At 35.9% G+C, this 13224-nt stretch overlaps 1 long non-coding RNA gene across 1 annotated transcript in view; it reads left to right on the forward strand.

The window, feature by feature from the left end:
- Positions 1-226: 226 nt before the first annotated feature.
- LOC149784629 (uncharacterized) overlaps positions 227-13224 on the forward strand; it is a 441350-nt gene continuing 428352 nt past the window's right edge. The window contains exon 1 of the long non-coding RNA XR_016413914.1: positions 227-3772. This is a non-coding gene — a long non-coding RNA (uncharacterized LOC149784629). The remainder of the gene's footprint in view (positions 3773-13224) is intronic.

Here is a 13224-nt window from a genome sequence, read left to right on the forward strand (position 1 = left end):
GAGATCAAGAGCCAGAGAGAGAGAGAGAGAGTGTGTGTACTTGAACGTATAAAATTATTTCATCAATAAGATTCCAGCTGATATTCTTATGAGTATAATTTCAGACCTGTATTCTTGCTGTGGGATCAGCGAGAAGCAGATAGTGGTGGATTAATCAAGTGAAAATGGGTACGATTACTGAATACATTTAGTTTTATGGGAGCGACAATCCATTTTCCTTGCTATATTTCACATTGCAGATGGTTTGTAAGATTGGCTTTGTTTATCCATATGTACATTATGTGTTCCCTTGAGTGTCCATAGTCGAGTGGTCTAGAAGATTGACATGCAACCAAAGCTTGTGGGCTGGAATTCTGATCATGGTGATGAGTTTATTATTTAACTCCTTCCTACTCTTGCATTTAGAAGCCTGTGGTATAAGAACTTGTACAGTATTGATACATTGGAATTGGAATAATATTGTATACCCAATCATCAGTGGGTTTTTTTGTTTACATTGCTGTGCAGTTGCTAACGAAATAAAACCCATTTTTCTATGTTTGGACAACCTTTTTATTCAAAATGTAAGCATTGTGCTTATTTACTTTGTGCATTATTTGAGTATGATTGGTCAAAGAAGTGTTCCTAGTACTGGCAGCAGATGCTGAGACAAAGCTCTCATAATCGTCATCATTAATCTGAATTCATTTTTTCCCAGTTGGCACAGTACTTGCATTTATGTCATACTCCTGTCATTCTTACCTTCAATGACAAATACACAGCATAAAAACGTTAGACCTTGTTTCATTCTTTACAATTTGCTTGCTTTCTATTCTTTCAGAGAATAAAATGGTCTTGATCAATGAAAACCTTTCAGAGCTACCATGTTAATATCAAGTGTCTTGATTACTTAGTGGGCATGCCTGAAAGACGCGACACAGAGTACAAGTAGCAAATGATACAGGCATATTATGGCTGCATAACCTGTATGACAAGTTACTGATGTTTACTTGCACCCCTTTAAACTCCAGTGTGAGAAATGTGCAACAGTGTATGATAAGGAAAATAATGAGATTTATACACATAATTACATTGTATCTTGTGAACAATTAAGCTTTTATCTTAATTGTGCTATTATGTTATAACATTTGTGCATGTGGACAGTTTTAAAAGATGCTAAGGAAGAAATAATAAATAGATGGTTGCATTGTAAACAGACAAGCTACAATGATGTCAGTCACCCTCAGTTGTGATCACAGAGTGGTCGATGGGGCAGTAGGAGCGCAGTGGCTAGCAGAGTTTAAAAAGTTGATAGAGAAACCTGAAACCATGTTATTATAATGTGGTTACACCAGTCACGTTTGTCATGGAATGTGTACTTTAGGAACCAAGGCAATAAATCTTTGTAAATATCAGATATATAATTAAAAATAAAACATCTTAAAGCACAGTTTAATCCAAAGTCATTTTGTTCTGCAGCAGAAGTGAGACAGTTTAGCCTGGTGAAATTTATGTCAGTTATGCCCTGGAAAATTGTATGGATGCGCATTGTCTTGTAATGGAAGTTTATCTTGGCAAACTATTGCAAAAAGGATCATTGTTTTGTCTTGTCCCAGTATTATAGTGATATCAGTTTTATCCACAGCTAGGCTTCTGTTTAACCTTTATATTTTTAATCTTTCCATGCCAAACCAGATATCAAAATATCTGTTGCTTGTTTAAATATTACAAAATTAACAAATTGTTTAGCCCCATACCAGAATGTAGTAATCCATCCGTATTTGACCTTTAATATATGTTTTTCTTCAAATCTGTGCTGTTGGATTCTGTCTCTACCTTTTCTTTGTAGAATGCACTTAATAGTTTTGCAATAAAATTACACCTGTCCTAATGATAATATAAAACTTTATATAATCAGTAGCCAAAATAAAGGGGTAGGTGGGATTCTCTCTGCAAAGCAATTCATGCAATGATAAGCAACAAGGTGTTGCCTTGCTCAAGGACACACCACGGCAGCCAACAAAGTCTGGTCTATTGGAAGGATTTGAACCTGCACCCTATCCGTTGTGAGTCAGGCTCACTAACCACTGAACCACCATGGCTAACATATAGGACATCAAAAAATAATTTCAGCTACTATTGAGAAAGAGTTGGATGTCTTTAAAAGATCATAACAATTAGTATACAGGTAAAAGTAATATAAGTTCACATATAAGATTCTTTTTGTTCTGTTTTACTGGTCATCAGTTACAAAGTTATATGGTAATGAAAGAAAGATCATATGTAGTTGCAATTAACAAGAAAATTATTGTTGTAGATTGACACTAGCAGCATTTTCCATTCCTTGATGAATGCTGCAATTGAAACACATTCTGTTAGTAATGGATTTTTTTAAAAGTTAATTTTGACTATGGGGGAAGAATTTTCTCAAAGTTGATATTTGAGTTTTTAGTATTATTACTGGATTGACATGAACAGAATCCTTGTGAAAAGAAGCTGTATGTAAATACAAAAAAATAGCATTGCGAATATTTGTAAGTGGAAGGTATTTTACTTTTGTTGGGATAGTGCTATGGGTTGGCATAGATAAAATCATGTAAATAAACAGACCCAGATTCACAATGTACACAGATATGGTTAATTCCATCAGGCTTGCATAGCAGTTGCCTTTGAAAAGACATGCAGCGCATAAACTAACCATAATCTCAAATTAAGACAAATGGTAGAGTCTGTTTGCAATAATATTTAAGCTGTTTTGCCTTTATGTTTTAGAAGTCTTCTGGGAGACTTGAATTTAGCCTGCATCATATAGTCAGGATTGTGCTGATGTGCCATACATGCATACATACGTACGTACATACATACATACATACGATTTTCGTTGCACTATAATACTTGGAAATATTCCACAATGATTTACAGAAATTAACATTTTGTTAAGTGTGGTTTATAGAAGTAGCTTTGGTTGTTTGATATATCGGGGTACAGATGGTCAATCTGATCGGTTATTGCAAAGAAACATAATGTATAGTACATACTTATTACAAATTCAGTCCAACTGCAAGCATTATAGACCCTGATCTGCTGTCACATAATGTGCCATATCTGGGTATATGCAGTTAAGTTTAATCAGTACAGCAAACAACATAAACCCAGATCTGCAGGCACATAATGTCATTGCAGATCAATGTCTATTTTGGTTGCAGTTGGACTTGACTTACAAGTAAGTGTATATGGTAGCTACTAATCTTTAAATGTATTATTCAGAAAATTGTAACTACATAGAAATTACAGGATACTATAATGCCATAGTGTACATTTATAAATGTAAGATATTTTAGTCTTGGATTGTATTCCTTGTAAACAGTTGTGATTTATGCATTCATAACATTTGCTGGTGTTAATGTACAAACTGAATGCTCACAACATCATCGAGTAATTGGTTGATCCAAAGTCAAAATCCGACTGGAAAAAATGTCATGGTTTATATCAACCATAATAAGGAAATAGGACAATTTAATTTTGGTCTCAAATCATGGACAATTACTTTTAAATTGTTGATAATTGTGTGCAGGGTACAGGGAATAAAATGTGTACTGGGTTATTATAAAAATTAATAGCGGCTTGGATACTAAAGCTGTTCATTGTTTACTGAATCTCAGTTAAAAGGTCATGCCATTTTTATAGATTTATCAAATTAAACAGTCCATGACTCCTATCGCTTCTTAGTTATTTTTACTGAATGTCATGCATGCAGTTTTTATTTATTTATACCATACTCTTAATAAAAAAGGTTCATGATAAAAAAAACTCTATCTCAATAGTTCTCTTATCCCTAATTTGTAGGAAATCAACGTTTTAGGCATTTTTTGGCTGTACATTACCTTTTCTTCCATATATCCTCTGATGTCAATAGCCCAGGATTTAATACGACATACCTCTGATACATGTCAAAAGCCCAGGATTTAATATTACATATTTCTGATACATGTCAATAGCCCAGGATTTAATATTACATATTTCTGATACATGTCAATAGCCCAGGATTTAATATTACATACCTATGATACATGTCAAAAGCCCAGGATTTAATATTACACATTTCTGATACATGTCAAAAGCCCAGGATTTAATATTACACATTTCTGATACATGTCAATAGCCCAGGATTTAATATTACATACCTATGATAAATGTCAAAAACACAGGATTTAATATTACATACTTCTGAAATACATGTCAAAATGTCCAGGATTTAATATTACATACCTCTGATACATGTCAATAGCCCAGGATTTAATATTACATACCTCTGAGATGCATGTCAAGATACCCATGATTTAATGTTACATACCTCTGAGATATGTCAGAATGTCCAGGATTTAATAATACATACCTCTGAGATACATGTAAAAATGTCCAGGATTTAATATTACATACCTCTGAGATATGTCAGAATGTCCAGGATTTAATATTACATACCTCTGAGATATATGTCAAAATGCCCAGGATTTAATATTACTCTGGTGTATGTGTCAAAATGTCCAAGATTTAATATAATATTAGAGACATCTTAAAACTATGTCAAAATGCCCAGGATTTACTAACTTTATGGCAGTTTGACAAGCATACAGTTTGACAAGCATACCAGAAGGTCTTAATTACATATAAATTTAGTTTAGATCTAAACTGAGCAATGGCTTGATTAGCTATTGATTAGTCCACAAGTCTTAAGGGCCATCCATTTATTATGTACACAAACATCTGGCAAAGCTTGAACCCTCCCTGTACACGTGCATAATTTTTGACACCCCCACCTGTGTACATTTGCTTGACGCTGCCCCTAAATTCTATAGAATGACCTATATTTAATCCACACAGAAACAATCAAGGATTAATAATGTTAACATGTTTAATAAAACAGTCAACAAACATTAAATATCTGGCTGCATCAAAGAAATAAGCTGCGTAACTTTAAAAAGTTTGTCTAGTGTCCGCTAAAATTCAATCGCTGACTGAACCAAGTTGAACAGGTTACGTATTAGACAAATTATTATCAAGGTTTCACCAACCACCCCCGTTTCCTATTCATATGTAAATTATCAGTCCCCCTCCCATATCTAAGAATAAACATTTGGGTTAACCCCTTCCATGCATACATACTAAATTGACGGCACCTTACCAGAAAATACCTGATCTGATACATAGTGATGGACTTGGATTTTGGGAGCATCTGTGTTAAGGCAACTGAACCATCACTTTCTCTCAGAATTATTGCATTCCACAATTTTTTTTCCTCTTCAAATTTTGTATTCTCAGAAACCATCTATCACTGTTTGCTGTAAAATTTTATCCTCGTAATAGCAGAAAAAATCCATTGCCACATTGGTAAGTAAACTGCCCCACACCAAGTTGTAGCTGATCTTTGCCATTACAGACAGCCCTATACCAAGCAGAGGTAATTCACATATTCCTGACATTCTCTTAGAATGATCATATTCCTGACATACACATTTCAATGGTCAAGATGTGGGAGCAACTTAACAATACTTTCTCACACTTATTAAAAGATAAAACCGTCTTTTCCGTACAAAATTGCAGCCATACATAAATCTTTAAAGTCCCTTACAAAAACCAATTTCACCATCATTTCAGTATCCTTATCCACACTGAAAACCTTGTATTTAATTAACCCTTATAAGACCATTAATTTGTCAACCCTTTCCACTATAAAAAACCTCGTAATTAAGTTTCACAAAACCATCGACTTACTACCCAACAATATCCCTTACCACAATGAAAGCCTTGTACAATGATTAACAACCCAACAATATCCCTTACCACAATGAAAGCCTTGTACAATGATTAACAACCCAACAACATCCCTTACCACAATGAAAGCCTTGTACAATGATTAACAACCCAACAATATCCCTTACCACAATGAGAGCCTTGTACAATGATTACACAAACATGCTTCAGAACATTCAACATGGAGAGTCGCATCCTTCATCATATGGAATAACTTGCATAGATGAGATGGTAATATACGATCTAGGGCACCTGCCTGCCTGCCTCATGCAAACCTCCTGAAGGGTGAACATCAGAATGCATGCCATGCCAGTGTTCACTAATAGTGGAACACATTTTTTGTTGAGTGTATTGACTTAACAAACAGTGATAAGAAACATTTTGTATATAAACTCATTAAGAAAGCTTATAAAGCTGTACCTATCGCCACAAAATAAATATGGACTTTTTAAATGTCAGAATGTGATTTATATAAAATATTTTGTCTATTTTCAGGGGTTTATTTTTTGATGAATATACATTTTAATGAATTATACCAGATTTACCTGTTTTCTTATAATTTGTAGGATGTTTACATGGTGGTGGGAGAGTTTCCTGTTCCTAATGTTTTTTGCCAATTTTGTATCAATACATTTTTAAAACTGAACCTTTTTATGAAGTAGGTACATGTGATGGATGGATCTTAGCACATACAACATGCTACCATTTGGTATTAAAATTAGGGTAAATTTATTAAATATTTTCATGGAACTTTTAACCTAAATTTTTATTTCTGTATGAAACAATTTATATTTATATTCAAACCCAACCTTTTGCATAAGGTTGCTTTATGTTTGCATGTGGTGAGAGCTTATTCATCTTCAATTTCACCAATAATTTGTTTAGACTTTTAAGTTGGATTTAAATTTTATTCTGTTAGTTTGTTACATTGAAGACATTAAGTTTCAGGGTAAAATTGCAGTTATAAAACTTGAACAAAATTGAAGAGTAGTTACTGGCAATGGAGTTGTAGTTGGATTAAATTTATATGGAAAATTTGTAAGTAAAGATCTGATTTATTATACCACCCTTCATTGTAGTATAGGTCTGATTCATTATACCACCCTTCATTGTAGTATAGGTCTGATTCATTATAACACCCTTCATTGTTGTATTGGTCTGATTCATTATAACACCCTTCATTGTAGTATAGGTCTGATTCGTTATAACACCCTTCATTGTAGTATAGGTCTGATTCATTATAACACCCTTCATTGTTGTATTGGTCTGATTCATTATAACACCCTTCATTGTAGTATAGGTCTGATTCATTATAACACCCTTTATTGTAGTATACGTCTGATTCATTATAACACCCTTCATTACGGTATTGGTCTGGTTCGTTATAGCACCCTTCATTGTAGTATAGGTCTGATTCATTATAACACCCTTCGTATTAGTATAGGTCTGATTCATTATAACACCCTTCATTGCAGTATAGGTCTGATTCATTATATCACCCTTCATTGTGGTATTGGTCTGATTCATTATATCTCCCTTCATTATAATGCAACTGAGGATATAGCATGGTATAACTATGGATGTTGTCCAGAATTATAAATATTAAAAGAAAATGAAAATATTTAGAATTTTCAACATCCATGAGTTAAGTAATTTGAGTCAAAGCCATTTCATTCTGCATACCATATGTACCTGCTTATGAGTGCAACTGCAAACTGCACAAACCCAGATATGACATCACACAATGCACAGCAAATCTAAATCTCTGCAGTTTCTCAGGAGTAATGGATAAAACAATATTGACCCTGATCTTCCAGCACATTATATGCTAGTAAATCAGAGTAACTGACAGAACAATCAGCATAGACCCTGATCTTCCAGCACATTATATGCTAGTATATCAGAGTAACTGACATAACAGTCAGCATAGACCCCGATCTTCCAGCACATTATAGGCTAGTAAATCAGAGTAACTGACAGAACAATTAGCATAGACCCTGATCTTATAGCACATTATAGGCTAGTAAATCAGAGTAACTGACGGAACAATCAGCATAGACCCTGACCTTCTAGCACATTATAGGCTAGTAAATCAGAGTAACTGACATAACAATCAGCATAGACACTGATCTTCCAGCACATTATAGGCTAGTAAATCAGAGTAACTGACATAACAGTCAGCATAGACCCCGATCTTCCAGCACATTATAGGCTAGTAAATCAGAGTAACTGACATAACAGTCAGCATAGACCCCGATCTTCCAGCACATTATAGGCTAGTAAATCAGAGTAACTGACATAACAATCAGCATAGACCCCGATCTTCTAGCACATTATAGGCTAGTAAATCAGAGTAACTGACATAACAGTCAGCATAGACCCAGATCTTCCAGCACATTATATGCTAGTAAATCAGAGTCTGTGTTATTTGCTATTAAACTCCTCTTATATACAAGTATAAACAGCAATAAGCTAATCTTGTATTCAGTCATGGTATTGTATTCATTACTGGCAAGATGACAAAATGGGAATCAGTCCAGAAATGGATGTATATATATAATATATAATATTGGTTAATCATGAAAAATAGAATTTTAACTATAAGAATCTTTTGAGAGCTTATCCTATTTGTAACTGAAAATATGGAGACTGTTTTATTGTAGGAATTTCAGATGATTTTACAGGTTTTACTTTGGAAAACTCATTACTCATATTTGGCGTTGGTTCAAACACAAGTAGATAAAAAAAATCTGCCTCAGGATATATGATTTTCTCCAAATAGAAGCTTGCATTAAGGATCATTTAAGAGTGAATTGAGAATCTCTGTCGAGTTATTAGTTAATAGCGTACTCATGCGGATTAATGAATTACGGTATGGAAGTCAGAAATACACATTCTGCTAAATGAACACAGTCCTTATTTTAGTTTTGGATTAGTATTTTTTATTTTTTATTTTTAAATGTAACTAATTTTGGCCATCATTGGAATTGCTGAATTTGTGCTGCAAATTGTGCTATGTCATTTGAGTAAGTGTTGGCCTGTAGTGGAACAAGAGTCGGATTTAAAGTTTACACTGTGCTATGTCATTCGAGTAGGTGTTGGCCTGTAGTGGAACAGGAGTCGTAATTAAAGTTTACATTGTGCTATATCATTCGAGTAGGTGTTGGCCTGTAGTGGAACAGGAGTCGAAATTAAAGTTTACATTGTGCTATGTCATTCAAGTAGGTGTTGGCCTGTAGTGTAACAGGAGGTAGAATTAAAATTTACATTGTGCTATGTCATTCAAGTAGGTGTTGGCCTGTAGTGGAACAGGGGTCGGAATTAAAGTTTACATTGTGCTATGTCATTCGAGTAGGTGTTGGCTTGTAGTGGAACAGGAGTCAGAATTAAAGTTTACATTGTGCTATGTCATTTGAGTAGGTGTTGGCCTGTAGTGGAACAGGAGTCGGATTTAAAGTTACACTGTGCTATGTCATTCGAGTAGGTGTTGGCCTGTAGTGGAACAGTAGTCGGATTTATAGCTTACACTGTGCTATGCCATTCGAGTAGGTGTTGGACTGTAGTGGAACAGGAGTCGCATTGAAAGTTACACTGTGCTATGTCATTCGAGTAGGTGTTGGCTTGTAGTGGAACAGGAGTCGGAATTAAAGTTTACACTGTGCTATGTCATTCGAGTAGGTGTTGGCCTGTAGTGGAACAGTAGTCGGATTTATAGTTTACACTGTGCTATATCATTCGAGTAGGTATTGGCCTGTAGTGTAACAGGAGTTAGAATTAAAATTTACATTGTACTATGTCATTCGAGTAGGTGTTGGCTTGTAGTGGAACAGGAGTCGGAATTAAAGTTTACACCGTGCTATGTCATTCGAGTAAGTGTTGGCCTGTAGTGGAACAGGAGTCGGATTTAAAGTTTACACTGTACTATGTCATTCGAGTAGGTGTTGGCCTGTAGTGGAACAGGAGTCGGATTTTAAGGTTCATTTTTTCATTTTGCTGAAATCAAATGTTTGTCCTGATGTGGATTGAAAGAATACATTATAAAGCTTTGTTGTTCATCTTTATTTCCTTTATAAAATGTTATTATTTCAGAAGATTGAATGCACAAATACAATGAGGTGATACATTATTATTGTACATTTGATTGGTGGTCTTTTTATATTTTCTCAGCCCACCACCTTCCACACACTAGTACATTCAACTAATTGATCATTCACACTGTATTGTATGATCAGTTAGGATGCGATGCAATCGACAGTACTTTGCTATACGGCAGTTAGATATATGTTGCAATGGGTAGTACCTCGCTTTGTGGTAGCCATGATGCAGTTGGCAGTATCTCACTAGAAAATATATGGCAGCCATGATCCTGTTGACAGTGCTGTGCTATATGGCAGTTAGGGACATATTGCAGTCAGTAGCACATATGGTAGTTATAGTAGTAAAGAACATAATATAGGCTGGTACCTCACTGTATGGCAGTTAGTGTACACCACATAGTTAGCAGTGCCTCGCTGTATGGCAGTTTGTCTACATCATACAGTTAGCAGTGCCTTGCTTTATGACAGTTTGTGTCCATCATACAGTTAGCTGTGCCTTGCTGTATGGCAGTTTGTGTACATCATACAGTTAGCAGTGCCTTGCTGTATGGCAGTTTTGTGTCCATCATACAGTTAGCAGTGCCTTGCTGTATGGCAGTTTTGTGTCCATCATACAGTTAGCAGTGCCTTGCTGTATGGCAGTTTGTGTCCATCATACAGTTAGCAGTGCCTCGCTGTATGGCAGTTTGTCTACATCATACAGTTAGCAGTGCCTTGCTTTATGACAGTTTGTGTCCATCATACAGTTAGCTGTGCCTTGCTGTGTGGCAGTTTGTGTACATCATACAGTTAGCAGTGCCTTGCTGTATGGCAGTTTTGTGTCCATCATACAGTTAGCAGTGCCTTGTTGTATGGCAGTTTGGTATATAAGGTAGAGAGTAGTTCGATACATATTGCAGTCAGTAATACTTTAATATGTATGGCAATTTGTATACCCTTAGCAGTGCCTTGCTGTATGGCAGTTTGTGTCCATCATACAGTTAGCAGTGCCTTGCTGTATGGCAGTTTGTGTCCATCATACAGTTAGCAGTGCCTTGCTGTATGGCAGTTTGTGTCCATCATACAGTTAGCAGTGCCTTGCTGTATGGCAGTTTGTGTCCATCATACAGTTAGCAGTGCCTTGCTGTATGGCAGTTTGTGTACATCATACAGTTAGCAGTGCCTCGCTTTATGGCAGTTTATGTACATCATACAGTTAGTGTGAGCAGTGCCTTGCTGTATGACAGTTTGTGTCCATCATACAGTTAGCAGTGCCTTGCTGTATGGCAGTTTGTGTCCATCATACAGTTAGCAGTGCCTTGCTGTATGACAGTTTGTGTACATCATGCAGTTAGCAGTGCCACACTGTAAGGCAGTTTGGTATATAAGGTAGAGAATAGTTCGATACTTATTGTAGTCAGTAATACTTTAATATGTCAGACAGGTACATAGCTATACGCCGTGTATGGATTTAATGCTCTTTTCAGCATGACCGCCAGCATATCTGGTGGATAATCCCAGGAAGCTCCATCAACCCAAAGGAAGCTACAAGCTTTCTAACATACCCTTAACTTGGGCCGATAATTGATCTCTGGAAAGCGATTTGAACGAATTAGCATCCGGGGGCACCATAGCTACACGAAAGTTCTCTACATTGTGGACTAAAATATTCCTTACCAAAATCAGAATGTTAACCTAAAAGTCTGGTGATGTATTGAACAGTAACATGACTATATCTGAAAAAGTCCATTTTCAATTTTCATGTTATACGTACTATACATGTACTTGCTGACTTGCTCTTTCTAAAAATATCTTAAATGCTTAAATACTTACTGTTTTTGGAATCGTAAACCAACAGTTGTGGGTTGGATACCTGCCCAGACCAACTTAAATCAGCTGCTCAGAGTCGTATATTTCCCATTTACTTGGCATGATATAGCCAAATTAAGTGCCATTACAAAGCCAACAACATTAACATTAGTCATTATTTGATAGCAGAAGATGGTCAGAATTACTTTAAGGTAAAATCACTACTCTATTAAAGAAAGAAACCTGACATTATTCCAGTTCATTTCATGAATGATCATCAGACTCAGCAGTTGAAATATTCTGATATTATACAGTATCGTTGGTTGTAACTCAATATGTATCTAACAGATGTAATTCAATACATATCTAACAATTGTAACTAGATACAACTCTAACAGGTGTAACTCGCTACATATATAACAGGTGTAACTGTGTGTGTGTGATTTGGATTTTCAACATAGATTTAACAATTTGTTAAGCCATATTGCTATGATGTCTACAATGTGGCAGTTTATAGTGATGTCTTGCACTGGGGCATCACGCTGCCGACACGTAGCATGATATCCAACCCAGTCACATTATCCTGACACCAGGCCAACCAGTCCTACCACTAACCGCTTAATGATGAGTGCCAAGCATGGCAGTGTTTAGTACCAATGTTATAAGTCTTTGGTATGACTTAGCCGGGGTTCAAGTCCACGATTTCCCGCATCGGAGGCAGGTGCGCAAACTGCTTGGCCATCGGAGCGGTCCAGGTGTAACTCAATACATATTTAACAAATCTAAATCAATACACATCTGACAGATTTAATTTAATGCATGTCCAACAGGTGTAACTCAACACATTATCTAACAGTTGTAACTCAGTACATATGTAACAGATGTAACCAGTGGTGTAGTGCTAAATAAAGAAGCGAGAGAACATAACGCATGTTACTCGGGTTGGGTGGGGTGGGGTGGGGTGAAATGCACAAACTGTAAGGCAACACGCAAAAAAAATAAAGGAACGCCATTCCCATAGCACTATACCCCTAGGTGGTAACTCAATACATCTCTAACAGTTGCAACTCAATACATAAGTAACAGACGCACAAAACGTGGCTATCTTCTAGGTGAAATCCTGTCATTGCTCGCCATTTAACTCGGGGACGTCAGCATTTGAAATTTGGTTACAGCAACTCGAATCTGATGAAGACACCCTGACAACATTAGAATGAATTACCACATAAAGCTTGGTGGATGTTGATAAAATCTTTAACTGGATGGAAAATCTTTGTATTGGTTAATCTGTTAAGCTCTTTTGCACTAAGTTGTGATGCCACTAATGTTGCTCTTGCAACATTGGATTTTTTTAACTGCAGCAATTGACTGATGATGTGAAGTCATCGTCACATTGTCCAACTATCCATCTGACCCTAATAAACTATATAAATAGATTGCACTCAGGGTTGGGAACAAGCATATTGATTTGGAGTCAGAAGTGACAGAAGAAAAATTGTTTCCGCAGAAAATAGCTTTAGTCATGAATCACAACAAAACTCTGCTAATG

Source organism: Sinohyriopsis cumingii, chromosome 14, assembly GCF_028554795.1.
Source record: "Sinohyriopsis cumingii isolate HCF-2022 chromosome 14, ASM2855479v2, whole genome shotgun sequence".
NCBI lineage: Eukaryota > Metazoa > Mollusca > Bivalvia > Unionida > Unionidae > Sinohyriopsis > Sinohyriopsis cumingii.